This window comes from Prionailurus bengalensis, unplaced genomic scaffold, assembly GCF_016509475.1.
Source record: "Prionailurus bengalensis isolate Pbe53 unplaced genomic scaffold, Fcat_Pben_1.1_paternal_pri Un_scaffold_62, whole genome shotgun sequence".
NCBI lineage: Eukaryota > Metazoa > Chordata > Mammalia > Carnivora > Felidae > Prionailurus > Prionailurus bengalensis.
This window is the reverse complement of record NW_025091163.1, coordinates 273,604-291,073: the sequence shown is the minus strand read 5'-3', so window position 1 is coordinate 291,073 and position 17,470 is coordinate 273,604. Positions and strand designations below refer to the sequence as shown.

Sequence of the window (17,470 nt, the reverse complement as noted above, 5' to 3'; positions counted from 1 at the left end):
TTATCTTTTCTTTTGTTAATGTGATGTATCACACTGATTGACTTGGGAACATCGAACGAGCCCTGCAGCCCAGGAATGAATCCCACTTGATCATGGTGAATAATTCTTTTTCCATGCTGTTGAATTCGATTTGCTAGTATCTTGTTGAGAATTTCTGCATCCCTATTCATCAGGGATATTGGCCTGTAGTTCTCTGTTTTTGCTAGGTCTCTGCCTCGTTTGGGTTCAAAGTAATGCTGGCTTCATAGAATGGGTCTGGAAGTTTTCCCTCCCTTTCTATTTTCTGGAACAGCTTGAGAACGATAGATATTATCTCTGCTTTACATGCCTGGTGATGGGTATTGAGGAGGGCACCTGTTGGGATGAGCACTGGGTGTTGTATGGAAACCAATTTGACAATAAATTTCATATTAAAAAATAAATTACAAAAAAAACATCTTTGCATTTCTGGGATAAATACTAATTGATCTCAGTTTAGTTTTGTAATGCAGTCTTGGATTCAGTCAACTATTTTACTGAAAATGTGTATGCCTGAGAAACTGAATAGAAGACCATGGGGCAGGGGAAAGAAAAAAACAGAAAGGGAGGGAGCCAAACCATAAGAGACTCTTAAAAACTGGGAAGAAATTGAGGGTTGATGGGGGTGGGAGGGTGGGGAGGGTGGGTGATGGGTACTGAGGACGGTACCTGTTGGGATGAGCACTGGGTGTCGTATGGAAACCAATTTGACAATAAATGTCACATGAAAAAAAAAATGCCTGGTTGAATTCCCCTGGAAAGCCATCTGGTCCTGGACTCTGATTTGTTGGGAGATATTTTTTAACTGATTAAATGTCTTTGCTGGTTATGGGTCTGTTCATGTTTTCTGTTTCTTCCTGTTTGAGTTTTGAAAGTGTGTGGGTGCTTAGGAATTTGTCCGTTTCTTCCAGGTTGTCCAGTTTGTTGCCATATAATGTTTCATAGGTTTCCCTGATAAATTCCTTGTATTTATGAGGGATTGGTTGTAATAATTCCATTTTCATTCATTATTTTATTTATTTGGGTCATCTCCCTTTTCTTTTCCAGAAGCCTGGCTGGAAGTTTATCAATTTTGTTTATTTTTTTTCAAAAAAAAAAATAACAAACAAAAAACAGCTCTTGGTTTCATTGATCTGCTCTACAGTTGTGGGGTTTTTTTTTTTTCCTATTGTTTATATCTGCTCTGATCTTTATTATTTCTCTTCTTCTGCTGGGTTTGGTGTGCCTTTGCTGTTCTGCTTCTGTTTCCTTTAGGTGTGCTGTTAGAGTTTGTATTTGGGATTTTCCTTGTTTCTTGAGATAGGCCTGGATTGCAATGTGTTTTCCTCTCAGGACTGCCTTCGCTGCATCCCATAGAGTTTGGATTGTTGTATTTTCATCTTCATTTGTTTCCATATATTTTTTAATTTCTTCTCTAATTGCCTGGTTAACCCACTCATTCTTTAGGAGGGTGTTCTTTCACCTCCATGCTTTTGAAGGTTTGCCAGACTTTTTCCTGTGGTTGATTGCAAGTTTCATAGCATTGTGGTCTGAAAGTGTGCATGGTATGACCTCAGTTCTTTTATACTTATGAAGGGCTGTTTTGTGACCCAGTGTGTGATCTATCTTGGAGAATGTTCCATGTGCAGTCGAGAAGAAAGTATATTCTGTTGCTTTGGGATGCAGAGTGCTAAATAGATCTGTCAAGTCCATCTGATCCAATGTATCATTCAGGGCCCTTGTTTCTTTAATGATCCTGTGTCTAGATGATCTATCCAACGTTGTCAGTGGAGTATGAAAGCCCCTGCAATGACCACATTCTTATCAATGAGGTTGCTTATGTTCGTGATTAATTGTTGTATATATTTGGGGACTTCCATATTTGCCGCATAGACATTTTTAATTGTTAGAACGTCCTGATGGATAGACCCTGTAATTATTATATAATGTCCTTCCTCATCTCTTGATACAGCCTTTAATGTAAAGACTAGTTTGTCTGATAAAAGTATGGCTACTCCAGCTTTCTTTTGACTTCCAGTAGCATGATAGTTCTCCATCCCCTCACGTTCAATCTGAAGGTGTCCTTAGGTCTAAAGTGAATCTCTTGTAGACAGCAAATAGATGGGTCTTGTTTTCTTTTATCCATTCTGATACCCTATGTCTTTTGGTTGGAGCATTTAGTCCATTTACATTCAGTGTTATTGCTGAAAGATATGGGTTTAGAGTCATTGTGACATCTGTCGCTTTCATGCTTGTAGTGGTGTCTCTGGTACTTTGTGGTCCTTGCAACATTTCCCTCACAGAATCCCCCTTAGGATCTCTCGTAGGGATGGTTTAGTGGTGATGAATTTTTCAGTTTTTGTATGTTTGCGAAGACCTTTATCTCTCCTTCTATTCTGAATGACAGGCTTGCTGGATAAAGGATTCTCGGCTGCAGATTTTTCCTGTTCATCACATTGAAGACTTTCTGCCATTCCTTTCTGGACTGCCAAGTTTCAATAGATAGGTCTGCTACTACCCTTCTGTGTTGACCTTTGTACGTTAGGGCCCATTTATCCCTAGCTGCTTGCAGGATTCTCTTTATCCTTCTTTTTCCACTTTCACTATGATATGTCGTGCAGAAGATCGATTCAAGTTATGTCTGAAGGGAGTTCTCTGTACCTCTTGGATTTCAATGCATGTTTTTTCCCCAGATTGGAGAAGTTCTCAGCTATTATTTGTTCAAGTACACCCTCAGCCCCTTTTTCTCTGAATTTCTTCTGGAATTTCTATGATATGGACATTTATCAAAGAACAAAGAACAAAGATTAGGTGAAGGCCCCTACTTGAAATATCTTCATTGTCTGCCATGGGGACCCTTTGAGGTTTGACACAAGAGCAGAAGCCAGAAGAGAAATGTCTGGACCAGAGCGAATACCTTGAAAATCTTTCATTTTCCTGGACAGGCCATGGGGATATTGGTCTAATGTGCATATTATAAAAATACCCAAATGTATCAGTCAATATTCCATTTATGCTATCTATTAGGCAATAAAGTGTAAACTTGTTAAAGGTTTTCAACAGGTGATGTTTATTTAGTAAAAGGAAAGATTTAAATAATGAGGACAGGCACGAAGGTGGCTCAAACAGTCGAGTTCTGAGTGGAATATGGCTCAGGTCATGATCTCATGGTTCTTGAGATCAAGTCCCAAGTCAGGCTCTGCAATGACAGCTTGAAGCCCTGGTCAGGATTCTCCTTCTTGCTCTTTCCAAATAAATAAAGAGGAAACAACAAATACAGACGGAGAAAAAATATACATTCTTTGAAAATAATAGCCCCTAAGACATGGTGTCATCTTCACGGTCCTTTAGCTTTCAGTGCAGCAGGTGTCTGTGTTTGTGTCTACGAGTGGTGTGCAGGTTGGGCATCCATCCAGGACTATGGTCTTGTATTACGGAATGTGCCCACAGTGGACAGGCACAGTCCTGTCCCCTTCTGCATTCTCAGGGGCCACACATCATCCTTTCTCTGCGTCTCCAGAAGCTGAATGACTGGGCCAATTCCAATATTTTGACTCTCATCATTGAACACAAGGGCACATGTGTACCGGAACTCTCTCTTTCTTCAGGCGTGTACACCTAGCACAACTTTGGGGACATAATTTCTGGCATTTTTCGGGGGCTGCCTCCAGTTTCCAACATCTACAGACTCTTTGTTGCGTTCATATGTGAAAATCAGGGACCCCCGGGACTGAGTGGATCCCTGAAGAATCAGGAGGACAAGCCAGCACTGAGGCCATCAGGGTACCTAGGAGTGACCCATGGGGCAGGGAAGAAACCACACTCCCTCATTCTGACCTCCTGCACAGCATCCCTCCCCATGTCCTAGAACACCCTCATCCAGGCCCCATCCCATGACAAACCCCAGTGGCCTGTGTGCCTCCTGGTCCATAGCTCTGCTTCTCAGAAGAGCAGCTAGTCCCTGCTTTCAGGTCAGTGGAGGATGCAGGCTGGGCCACTGCTGTCTGCCTCCTGGCCCTCCTCCCAGGCTGGGTCGCTTACTCTCAGGAAAGTACCTCAAGTGCAGGTCAGGTCAATGAGTTAAAGACCAGGACCTGAATGGGTTCACCCTGAGGATTCAGGGCCAACAGCAAGAACCACTTGCACCTCGGCAAGCAAGAGAGTCCTTTACACAGCACATCAGGAGCGCAGGGAGACTGTAGGATGGAGACTCAGTCAGGCTTTGATACCGAGTCAAGCCCCTCCACCCTTCAGGCTCCTCCAGCAGTGGCGCCCGGCACCTGCCAGCCTCATCTTTGGGGAGCAGTGTCCCTGTCATGAGCAGCCACACAGCACCCTCTGGTGACCGACCACAAGACACACAGGAATACTGCTGGGCTCCCTGATCTCCCAGCAAAGAAAGTGCCATTCCAACTGACACATCCTCAGAGGATTCCAGGCAGATCAGACACAACTCTGTAAAATCCAATGCTTTTGAGGTACCTTTCAGGAAGTCTATGTAAAAATGTAGGTCTCTTCCTAACTGCAGTATTCTGAGATGAATTCACTGAGCGGTAGAGTCAGGCACTGGGTTCCAGGACACAAAAGAGAGACAAGGTGGCCAGCTCCCAAGATGCACAGAGCGTGTTGTGGCAATGTGTTGGGAACCATATATTTATGTTACAGCTCTCTGGTTCTGGTTGAAAGAAAACATATATCCAAACATACCTTATTTATGGACTTGTTGGATTATATCAACCACAAAACATTTCAGAAAATTTGCACACTCTCACTCCATATACCTGCTCACTCTCATCTATTTTCGATCACATCATCCTATATTCCCAGATACTTTTTCCCTTACTGGGAGTGCATGATATGCTCTAGAGAGACCGCAGTGACTCTACAACATTACTAGTAGACCTAATAAATGATTTCAGTCATGTAAGATATGTATGTCGTTTTCCATAATGTGCTTCATTTCTGTACATGAATCACAAACTATCAGAGCGAGAAATTAAGAAAATAATTTAAAGTAACTCCAAAGGAAGAAAATACTTGACAACAAATCACCCTACAGGCCCCTGGGTGTCACAGTCAGTGAAGCATCTGACTTTGGCTCAGGTCGTGACCTCATGACTTGTGTTCTGAGACTTCTGATGGGCTCTGTGCTGACAGCTCAGAGTCTGGAGCCTGCTTCAGATTCTGTGTCTCCCTTTCTCTCAACTTTCCCCACTCATAAACGTGCTCTCTCTCTCTCTTTCTGTGTGTGTATGTGTGTGTTTTTCCAAGTACCTCTCTGTGTCAAGAATAAATAAACATAAAAAAATTCAAAAAGAAAAGAATGAATTTAACCAATAAGATGAAAGACCTCTTTACTGAAAACCAGAAATCAGTGGAGAAAGAATTTGAACAGACAGAAATAAGCAGAAAGACATTCTATGCTAGTGGATCCAAAGAATTAACATTCTCAAAATGTCCACACTACTTAGAGCCATCTACACATTCCCTAGGTGCAATCCTTTCAAACTTGAAGCACGTTCCCAAAACTAGAATCATCCTTCAAGGTGGACAGAAGCACAAAAGGCTCTGAATACCAAAGTCATTGTGAGAAGGAAGAAAACAGCTGGAAGCACCATGCTTTCTGATTTGAAACTAGATATCAAAGCTACAATAACCCAAGCCGTACACTATTGGGGTAAAAGCAGACACAGAGGTCACTGGACCAGAAATGAAGGCCCAGGAAGAAACCCACACATATGTAACCAATTATTTGACAACCAAAGAACCAAGAGTATAACCTCAGGCAAAGGCAGTCTCCTCAATAGGTGGTGCCCAGAATCACTGGGCACAGAAAAACAACAGGCATGGAAAAACAACTTGACACCTATTTAGCATCACACACAGAAACGAAGTTAAAATGTATTACAGACTTGAGACCTGAAACCAGAAAGTCCTGGATAAGACCTTGGGCAGGAGGTGTGGGAAATCGCACAACGATGTCCTGAGTTGGGAGATTATAGGGAACGCTTTGCAGAGCAGATCACTGCTCTCTGGCCTTCCTGCAAACAGTTGCAGCAGCTCACTTACCTAGTTGGTGTGTATCTGGGGGGCAGGCGAGACTTGGCTGATCTAGTGCGTGTGTATCTAGGGGTTGGGTTCTGCATGGGCTCACCAAGTCCTTGGACCACGTTCTCACATGGAATATTTTATCCTGTCTCGATGTGGTTCGCACCATGTCTTCAATACGTTCTTTCTAGCATGTGGCCCGCTGACGTGTTGTACATCGTTTGTAGGCTTAATGAATGTGGGAGCCTGAGAGCAGCTTGCGGAGACGTCCCTTAAACTACCTGTCACCTCTCTTTTATTTCCATGGGGTCTGAAGCAACCCTTTCTGCTGTCCTTGACTTTGCTGGACAAAGCCAAATGCCAAACCCACGAGAAGGTTTGGATCTCAGTCTTGACTTGAGTTTTGGGATTTGACACCAGAAGCCAAAGCTACAAAGGAAAACTAAACAAGTGGGACTACGTGAAACTAATAAAGCAAGTTCTGCCCAGCAACAATATCTTCCACAGAATGGAAAGGCAACTAGTGAATGGGAGAAAATACTTGCAAACTACATATATGGTCAAGGGTTAAATCACAAAAGATATCAACATCTCCTACAGCGCAACAATGCAAAAGCAAAGAGCAATGACGGACCCGGCAGAGTCCCGAAGAGGCATTCTTCCAATGAAGACATACAGATGGCCACCACATACATGAAGAGAAGTTCCATGTCACTCCACATGAGGGAAATGAAAGTCCAGCGCCAAAGAGATATCACCTGAAACCTGTCTGAACGGTATTTTCAAAAAGACAAGAAAACACAAGCGTCGGGACACTATGGAAGAAAGCGAATCATTGGGCCCTGTTGGTGGCATTGGAACTTGGTGCAGAGGCAGTCGCAAACAATGTAAAGTTTCCTCACACAATTCAGAGGAGAACATCCATATCATCCAGCAACGTCCCTCAATTACCCCCCTAGGTACAACTCAGAACACAGGAGATCACTAACTCCCGAAAATACCTTCACACCTGTTATTATGCCACGGTGTTTTATAATAGCCTGGAGGGCATTATGCCAAATGAAAGAACTCACACGGAGAAAAACACATACAGAATGCTCGCACATATATGGGGAATCTGAAACAAAAACTAAGAAAACAAAAAACAAAAATCCTCAAAACAGAATGAAACAAGCCCATCCATAAATACATAAAGATGATTGCAAAGGTGCGGGGGGGAGCAGCAAGGAGGGAAATAGGTTAATGGTCAAGAGACATCACTGAATAAAAAAAGACCTTGTCAACAGGGAAAGACAGAGTAAAGGTGACTCAATATCTCAAATTCTAGCTTCCTCTATTTCAGAGACCTTAGTTCAGTCCCTTCCATTCACTAGACCTACGTGAATAGTAACGAATTATCAGGTCTTGGCAGTTTTTGCAAGGTGAGTACTTTACCTAAGATTTCGTATCCAAAAGGACAGAGTGCTTACATTACTAGGTAACTTAGATTTTCCATTATTTTTGTGGTTTCTGATGTCACAAAAAACTCCTTAGATCTACGTGGACACTTTCATTACTCTAAACATATGTACAAACCACTAAAACAGTACAATAAAGGTAAAGTGTATTGTCCATTGCACAAAAGTGATTGTTTTTCTCCTTGTTGTAGTGAGCGTTTGGTGACGAAAAGGTTTCAGGTATCGAGTTCCTTATCAAATTCCATGCGATGGGTTATGCAGAATATAGTAATCATGGTAATCAAGAAAATAATGATCTTCAAGAGAATCATAATCTCCCGAAATGCTGACAGAGACAACTCACCTCCCGAGGACAAAACAGATGCCTAGGAGCCTCAGCTGCTCAAAGTGGCCTACACCACACCATCTTACTGAAAACATAAAGCACCAGTCAGCTTGATATGTAAGTTTGGGAAAGCCTCAGTTCTTAGACTTTTGCTTTTGGTGAGGTCACGGTGGTGCCTGCAGGAAGTTTTCATCCGTTGTAACAGCATTGGGACACACTATTGAAATGAGAATTTCCTATGCAACAAAACTGTGTCTCTGGAAAGGACTGGGACACTGTTGGGGTCCGGACTAAATACAGGACACGGCATCGCAGACACATACACAGATGCACAAACACAAATGCCAACAACCTGACAGAGCTGGAACCCATGCAATGAAAGACCATGTGCCCAAGACCTCATTTCCAAAGGAGGCTGAGAGACCAGCACGGTCTGCTCAGGTACAAATGCACTGGTTTCTAGAGACCCGGTGGGCTCAGAGTCATTTCTCCCTCATGCTGCCTGGTGAATCCTGGAGGAGATGTGATTCATAAGGTCTGAAACTCTTGTAACACGGAAAAAGGCAAGACAGGAGGCGCTCCACGGAAAACAGGAAGCACCACGCCCCACGGATAGGAACAACAAAACCCACCAGTCTGCCTTGGACAAGGAGCTTTTCCATCCACCTTCCTCGCCAGAGTGCGAAGAAGACGTTCCCACCCAACATGTCCCAAAAAGATGACTTTGAATTCCATCCACAACACCCAGTTCTCTTCAGCACACACGTCCATGTAGGAAAGAGTCTGCACCACCCTCTAAAACACACAAGCGCCACTTCTTCCTGGCTCACTGGCTACGAGTTCATTGATTGAATGCAAATTGCCTTCAGAAATGAAGAGCTCAACAGGGAGTTGCACTTGCCCTAATCCAGACCCCTAGCCTGTAGTCCCATTGACTCCCACGATAGAGGACCCCCTTTCGCCACAAGCGGGGTGAGATCTCGCCCTCCCCATCAGAGGGTACAACTCTGCCACCAGGGGCGGGGCGGGGCAGGGCGGGGCGGGGCGGGGCGGGGCGGCGCTGGGCAGGCCAGGAGAGCAGGTGTGGAGGGGGGAGGCAGGAGGCCTGTGTTCACCTGCTGCTTCCACTCTCAATCCCTTCAACACCGTCCCCTGCTGGCCTCCAGCAAATCAGGCCCACCACCCTGACTCTCCCTGGAATGTTTCTCTGGAATCTCAGGTCCCTTGTACTTCATTTTCACAGGCAGGAATGATTCCTCCTGCTCATGGCTGCGACTTCCCTGGCCCTGCCTTGATATTTTCCCACAACCGCAGGTCCACGCTTTCCTTCCTTCCTTTGTTCGTTCTTTCGTTCGTTCCTTCCCATCTCCACCCTCCAACCACCAACCCAGTCAGACCTCCATGGCACTCAGGTCGCCCCCCCCAACCCCCGACCTGAGCCACTCCCCACCACCGGAGCCTAAACCCCTAATGGATCTGGGGCCTCCTCCTCCAGGGAACCCGGGTCCAACTCAGAAAGCTCACTCCTGAGTCCTCCAGACTGCAGCCGCAAAGGAGCCCAAGAAGAACCCGGAGCACGAGTGAGGGGGGGGGGTGGTCATGGAAGGGGAAGACAGAGAGGGGCAGGGTGGAAGGCCACATGGGACCTTGTCACTAGGATCCCTACCTTGGCAGACTGCGACTGAGGCAGGTCCTGGAGGGAGGCTGTGGGTCTCAGCTGCTGCAGCTTTAGGCTTCTCCCAGATGGTCTTTCGGGGGCGTGGGGGGCGGGGCATCGCATCGCGCTCTGCCCCTGCAAGGGCTGGCACTCCAGCAGAGCAACCAAAACCGAGGGGACCCGGGAGCGTGTCGCGCGCCCTGGCCTCTGGTCCAGGAGCAGCAGGAGCAGCTGGGCCACCACCCTACTAGGCTGGAGGCTCATGGCTCCCAGTCTTAACCGCGTGGGGGGCGCGAGCGCTACCGTTAGCGATAGGGCTATCCCTAGGGCAACAGCCAAGGTTACTGGGTCACAGGCGACAGGCAGCAGCATGTCCCCGGTCGGGGGAGGCGGGGTGGGGGGCGTCAGCCCCTGACTGGCACAGACACTTGGGGGCCTGGGGCGGCAGACAGGCTGGGAGCCAGGATACAGAACATCACTACAGCCTCACCTGTGCCCCTCAACGGGCTCCGCCCCTGGCCCAAGCGCATGCGCACACTTGTGCGTGCCCTCCCGCACACCTGCTTGATCCAGCGATCCAGGCCGCCCCATCCCCCCATCCCCCCACCCCCGCCCCCCCTCAGGGGGCACAGCTCCTGGGCGACAGGGTCTGCATCACTGCACCTCGCTGGGCCCACCAGATGCTCTGACCGCCTACCCGCCAGCCTGACACCCAGGAGCCAGGCAGAGGGCTCCAGAGACCAGGCCAGTGGGACAGGGACTAGCAGGTGCCTCCTCCAAAGTGGACAACTCCCTTTCTCTCCTCAAGAAACCCAGGAGGCTTACTGCAAAGCAGGTTTCCCAGGGAGGTGCCTCGACGTGAACTAGTGCTCCCTCTTGCATCCTAGGCCTCTGTGTTTGTTCTTCACTCTGCCTCACGTTGCCACCAACCGTTGACATCTATCTGCAGCTGTGCACCCTCCTCGCTTGTGACCCATGACCGCAAGGGCAGCCCTAAGGGACAGGGAGACACACTGGGTACTCGAGACTCCTTCCACCTCCCTTCTCCTTGAAAGGCCGGTGCTTTTCAGCTCTGCATGCCCTTCCCATGGCCCTACCTGGACTGCACCCCCAGCGGTCCCACCCTCAAGTCCACCCTGCCACCGCTGACTGTGGCATGTCCTTCAACTCTGTGGAACCGCCTGTCCACCTCCACTACCTCCCAACCCCCATGTTTTCTTCACAGTGTGCCTCAGATCCCAACTCCTCCGTGCCATTTTTCTTTTCTTGGGTTTCATTGCGTTTCAACGTTTCTTTCTTTTGGTGAGAGAGACAGGCCATCACCCATGCGATTGTGCAGCAAGCATCGACTGAACGTGCAAGGTGTACCAGACCCTGCTCTGGATGGCGAAGTGTAACTGAACACAGATATATGGAATTCTTTCCATTTAACTGGCGAACTGGGCTGCAGTTTCAATATTCACACTATACTTGCAGTCATGTGGCTTATGAGCGTTTTCGTACTTGAAAACAATCCATCGTAGGAGGCCCTTCATTGACTTCTCAACCACAAGTCGTTTACTTCCTACTGGCCTAGATCTTAATGGAATTTCTTTAAATGTTTTTGAATGGTTCTTTTTGAGAGAGAGGGAGACAAAGCGTGAGTGGGGGAGGGGCAGAGACAGAGGGAGACACAGAATCGGAAACAGCCTGTCAGCACAGAGCCCGATGCGGGGCTCGAACCCACGAACCGTGAGATCATGATCTGACAAGGCGGTGGACACTCAACCCACTGAGCCACCCCGGCGCCCCGATACTCTCATATATCTTAATACTATATGTCTGTAAGCTCACTAATTACAATTTTTTACTTATTGTTTTCCTAATTCTTCTATTTAAAAGTCAATGATCCTTGACTTCTTAAAGATATTCAGGGATAGCTATAAAACGTCATATTCATTAATATGTAGAGATCGCACACAAACACACACATAGATGTTTACTCTTCTTGTTGCCTTCATACAACGTGTCCCGGAGGGAGAATATTTTCCTTCAGCTCAGGAATTACCTTCGTATGTTTTGTGGTGCATATCTAGGGATGCATTTTCTATGGTTTGTGGGACATAGGTTCTCACAGATCACTACTTAAAAATCCTTGCCTTGAAAGCAAGGAATGAGTGAAAAGGTGGATATTTTAGGCACTCTAGACCAGGCTGATAACATGCTCCCAGGTGCATTTCCTTGTTCTCTTTCCCCTTGATCGCCCCTTGTGCTGCTGGTTGTGCAAGTACCTGATATCCTCGGGAGGGAGAAGGGACAAAATGGAGGAACTCTGGGGTCCTCAGTGACCACATGAAGGACTTTAGTCTCCAATCTAAACACACACCCAGCTCTGTCATGTGAGGAAATCTATGGGGACATGCTTTCTGAAATGTGGCGCGTTCTCTGGTAATTCAGCATAACCTAATACACGTACGAAATGTTAACCCGCAAGGTAATTTAGACATCAGGCTAGTTCCATGAAAATTGGCTGTTTCAGTCAGTAGGGCATGAGACTCTTGATCTTGGAGTGTGATTTCACGCCCCAAATTACGACTAGAGTGGACTCCACAGATATACGATAAAATAAGTATTGCAAAATGACCCAGGTAAATTAGGCTACAATGACTGAGCTGCTAATTGGTGGGTGGGATCCCTTTACCTCCTCAGTCAGCCCCCGGGAATGAGCATCTGAGCATTCACATAGTGCCAGTGCTGGTAAGGCAGCCACATCTTCCCTCTAGGAGTTCAAGGACTAGCCAGGAAGATGGAAAGAACATGAAACAAAAATGGGAATGACATGAGCAAGGACTCCATGGAAAATTCAAGGTGCAACAAGTGGGTCCTGAGCTCCACCAGGGGAGGGTCTGACAAGGCTGTGCTGAGGAAACGTTAATATTACTTGCCGCAGTGCAAGACGAGTCAGCCCTGCTCAAGTCCGAGAAAATGTATCCCGGCAGAAGGCACAGTGGGGCAGACACTCGGAGGCAGAGGCCATTGTTTCAGAGGGGACGTGTGAAAGGAGACCAGGGAGATCTGAAAGAGCTGCGGAGGACAGCAGAGAGGGAGGGTGAGGAGGAGCAGCGCCGGGGGCAGGAGGACGTTGTGACTACTCTGCTCTAGTGCCGTGGGACAATATTCCCCCACCCTTAGTGGCTTCCCCATAAACTTCCCACCTCACAGGCCCAGGGGACCAGGAATTCAGCAGGGCTCAGCTGAGGGCTCCTTCCAGAGCCTCTCAGGAGGTTGGGGCTGCTGTCATCACTCAGACAGAACCTGCTTCACTCAACCCCTGAGCCCACTTCAGGGTGGTGGCAGGATTCAGTCCACATCGAGTGCCTTAGTTCTTCCCTGTCTGTTGTTGTCTCTCAGGGCTAGGCTGTGTGTACCTGTCCATGTCACGACTCAACACGGAGGTTGGTCCCCACTGTGAGGAGCTGAGAGACAACACAGAGAGTGACAGTGAGCATGTGGCCATGCCATGCAAATTTTATCACCTAAACTTGTTTGGTCTGGGGCCACGGTGCCATCTTCTTTGCAACAGAAATCAAACACTACGTCCATACCTCACTCCAGGAAGGAAATCCACAAGGATGTGTTGACAGGATGTGGGGATCCCAGGGAGCCACTGAGGGGAGGAGAAAGTGAAGACCCTGATAGGGTCAGTGCCTTGCCCAGAATCACAGACGGGTAGAAAGTCAGAACCAGGCATGACCCCAACTTCATGTCCTCAAAATGGGGTCCTGGATTTGACCCAGGATTTCGAAGGGGGTCTGGAAAAGGGTGTGTTACTGTCACTGGGTGCAGACATGGAGGTGGCGTGGGGGTGAGGCTGAAGAGGAGCGTCACAGAAGACATCCCAGCACGTTCTTCCCTGAGGAGGACCCCCAGGCCAGGGCAACCCACTGAGTGCCACCCTGTCCCCATTGTATGTACCCAGTGGAAAGGCAGGGAATGGCTCGTGGCACACTACTGACAAAGTCTACGTAAAAGAGAGTTCTGTCCTACTAGGCCCCAACTCCAATCCCTCTGTAGGGATTGCTTTAGAAAGTAGAGAACCTAAGCTCCTAGGAAATGTTTGGCCATCCTTCCCTAGGTGGGGATGTGACCTTCTGGGACCCCAGAAAACGAGCACTGGTAAACACACATACACACACTCACACTCACGCACGTACGCACACCTGGAAGGACTATGGGCTGGGATCAGAGCAGCAGCAGAATCAGAGGAGGTGAGACGTTGAAGTCAATGTGGTTGGATGAACTTCCAACAGGTGACACCACTGCTCCAATTTCACAGGTATCATCCCACATATGCCTGAGGACATCCTGAGGACATCCTGAGGACATGCTAGAATGATCTCCATTGGGCGGAAAAGACACGGACCATCCCTGAGAAGCACAGTCGCGAATCTGGGACCCGAAAGAGGTAAGAAAGAAGAGTTCTGTCTCAACCCAGATAGGTCTCACAGCTGGGACCCTGGCTGCCCCCAGAGCTTCTCAGGGGACTGTGGAGAGGGGTGCATTGGTGGAACTGTGTACCGATGGGACATTTCATGGAGAATGGGGGTGAGCAGTCAGCAAAGAGAGGACTATTTGCAAAGGTGTTATCCCAGAGGGGGACTCAGGAGGTGGATCCTAGGCCGTGACATCACTTTGCTCACAATAGTCCCCAGGAAAGCTTGGAACTCCTGTACCCTGGCACCCATGTTCTAGGAAGGTCCCATACCAGGCTCATTTGCCTACAGACACAGAGACTTTAGGATGTTCTCTTGTTGTTTTCCCAGGTACCGGGGCTCTGGATGCCAGAAACCCCAGTGCGCAGGATTACTCAGATTTTGGAGAGGTTTCCTTAACCCACGCTGGCAATGCCTCAGGATGTTTTCCAGGAGGTCACATAAGGTAACACAGAACAGCCTAGAGCAGGCCAGGTCAGGTCAGGTCACAGCTCGGAGCCCTCCCTGGGCACCCCCATCCCCTCATGTTCAGTTTCGGGGAAAGGGGGACATGGGGGCCGGTCCTCCCTGGGACCGGAGCAGGTTCGATGGCAGTGGACCACCTGGTGAACCCATCATGGCCATGCACATGTCATGCTGGAAGGAGGGAAAAGGGATCTCTGAGGTGCCTCTAACCTGTAACAGGTTGAATCCAAGGCCCTCACGCCACCTTGCTTCTCCTCCGTGGGGGAGGTGAGTGCACACTGTGGTGTCATATCTGGAATGAATTCTTATGGGTCTGAGGACAAGTGAAAGCAAGCAGACACGGCTTTGAGGACTCCTGCCTGCCTGCCTGCCTGCTGGGCACTGTCTTTACAGAGCCACATGCCACAGATGGAGGAGAAGCTGAATGAGAGCCCCTGCTCTACTTCCCTGAAGGAAAGGAGGAAGCCCCATGCCATCAGCACGAAGCCCCGCTGGCTCAGGGTGAGTGCAGGTACCAGGGAAACCCAACACCAAGGGCCCAGAGCCAATGCAAAGAATCCCAGGGCCCAGAAAACACACTGCTGCTCCCCTGGTAGCTCTCGGAGACTCCTGGTCCCAGATGAACCTGGAACCCCATCTGCTCCCCAAACATGCCAGCAGGGCCCAGCCCCTGCCACGGCCAGACGCAACGTCACTCGCCACTTATTTGGAGGAAGATCAGAAAAGAGGCGTGAGACCATTTCACGTCCCATTCTGTCTAGAATGTATTGGCATTGTTGTACACGTTTCCCCGACGAACGTTCCCAGGGGTCCCGGGTCGCCCGACCATCCTTCCACACCTTCTCCACGTCTGACACACGTTCGTGAGGAGCAGGGAGATTTTTACCCAAAGGACATGGGGCTCATTGCATTATGTCTACTGCTCTGCACTTTGGTGGCCAAGCAACACGCCCCTGGGGCCCCTCCAGATCAGGAGCAAGGGCCTTACCACCTAGACAACATTCTGGAAATGTGACCACTCACCTCACCCATTCAACCCTTCACAAATGTGGGACTGTGACAGGATTCCCTTCTCTTGCCATGTCACAGTGCTGCACTGAACATCCTACATGTCCTATTATCCTGATCCAACCTCTGCCAGGTACTGTCCCTATCTTCGGATCCCCAGAATGGACTGTGCTGTTAGAAATCACAGGGACACTGCTGTTCATGTGGGGAGGTGCCGTGCATACTCATCTAACAATCTGACCTGAGATTCTTTTTCCTTGGTGGTTTTTTTTAAAAAAAATATATAGGAAATTTATTGCCAAATTGGTTTCCATACAACACCCAGTGCTCATCCCAACACATGCCCTCCTCAGTACCCATCACCCACGCTCCCCTCCCTCCCACCCCCATCAGCTCTCAGTTTGTTCTCAGTTTTTAGGAGTCTCTTATGCTTTGGCTCTCTCCCACTCTAAGCTCTTTTTTTTTCTTCCCCGCCTCCATGTGTTCCTGTTAAGTTTCTCAGGATCCACAAAAGAGTGGACACATATGGTATCTGTCTTTCCTTGTATGGCGTATTTCACTTAGCAGAACACTCTCCAGTTCCATCCACGTTGCTACAAAGGGCCATATTTCATTCTTTCTCATTGCCACGTAGTACTCCATTGTGTATATAAGCCACAATTTCTTTATCCACTTATCAGCTGATGGACATTTAGGCTCTTTCCATAATTTGGCTATTGTGGAGAGTGCTGCTATAAACATTGGGGTACAAGTGCCCCTCTGCATCAGCACTCCTGTATCCCTTCGGTAAATTCCTAGCAGTGCTACTGCTGGGTCATAGGGAAGGTCTATTTTTAATTGTTTGGAACCTCCACACTGTTTTCCAGAGCGGCTGCACCAGTTTGCATTCCCACCAACAGTACAAGAGGGTTCCTGTTAGTCCACATCCTCTCCAGCATCTATAGTCTCCTGATTTGTTCATTTTGGCCACTCTAACTGGCGTGACGTGATAGCTGAGTGTGGTTTTGATTTGTATTTCCCTGATGGGGAGCGACGTTGAGCATCTTTTCATGTGCCTGTTGGCCATCCGGATGTCTTCCTTAGAGAAGTATCTACTCATGTTCTCTGCCCACTTCTTCAGTGGATTCTTTGTTTCTCAGGTGTGGAGTTTGGTGAGCTCTTTATACACTTTGGATACTAGCCCTTTGTCCGATATGTCATTTGCAAATATCTTTTCCCAATCCATTGGTTGCCTTTGAGTTTTGTTGGTTGTTTCCTTTGCTGTGCAGAAGCTTTTTATTTTCATGAGGTCCCAATAGTTCATTCTTGCTTTTAATTCTCTCGCCTGTGGGGATGTCAGATCGGAGATCCTAACGTGTTCAGCCATTTCCCACCTCAAATTCTCGTGTGAATGCCAACATCCTTCTTCAGACTCTGGGCACCCAGGTCTCACTCTTGCCACAAGTCACTGACGGCTTGGGGGTTTGGTCTGCATTCTGGACCCCAAGCCTCCTGATGTCCATGGTGCTGTGTCTGACTCTGTGTCCCTCCTGTGTTCTACCTCAGGGTATGAACATCTCACCCATGCCCGACAATGAGAACCGTGAGGAAGGGACCATCGAAGGAGGCTGGATGCTATTGGAACAGCGAGTGGAGCACCTGGTACCTGCTTTCCTGGGTAGAGACCCCTGCTACCTTTTACATTCTTGAGCACGTACAGAGCTTTTGCTACCACCCAGCAGGTCCTGGAAATACTGTTTATGAGGTGAGCACCCTGCCCTTCACAGCCCAGGGCGATTCAGCCCCTGAAAGCTCGGAGTCTCAGGAAAGTCACCACACGTCCTGGCGTCTCACATTGTTCCTCTGATCCGGGTGGAAACACTCCAGGTCCTCAGTGGGGGCACAGCAGGGAAAGTCACCCTGGCCTGTGGAAAGCTCTGCTGGCAGGGCTGCGTCTCTGCTGGGTCATCTTTGTCCTCTTGCCCATGATCAACTTTCTGCCTCATCCCTCACTGTCGCCAGGTGTTGACTTGGGCTGTTTTCCCATTGGAAAAGGAGATTG

At 48.3% G+C, this 17,470-nt stretch overlaps 1 protein-coding gene and 1 long non-coding RNA gene across 4 annotated transcripts in view; both read left to right on the top strand.

The window, feature by feature from the left end:
* LOC122478440 (ral guanine nucleotide dissociation stimulator-like) overlaps positions 1–17,470 on the top strand; it is a 47,269-nt gene that overhangs the window by 26,885 nt on the left and 2,914 nt on the right. The gene's annotated exons all lie outside the window — the stretch shown is intronic.
* LOC122478441 lies at positions 10,378–15,715 on the top strand. The gene is made up of 3 exons (XR_006295998.1): positions 10,378–10,877; positions 13,800–14,401; positions 14,815–15,715. It is a non-coding gene; the product is annotated as an uncharacterized LOC122478441 (long non-coding RNA).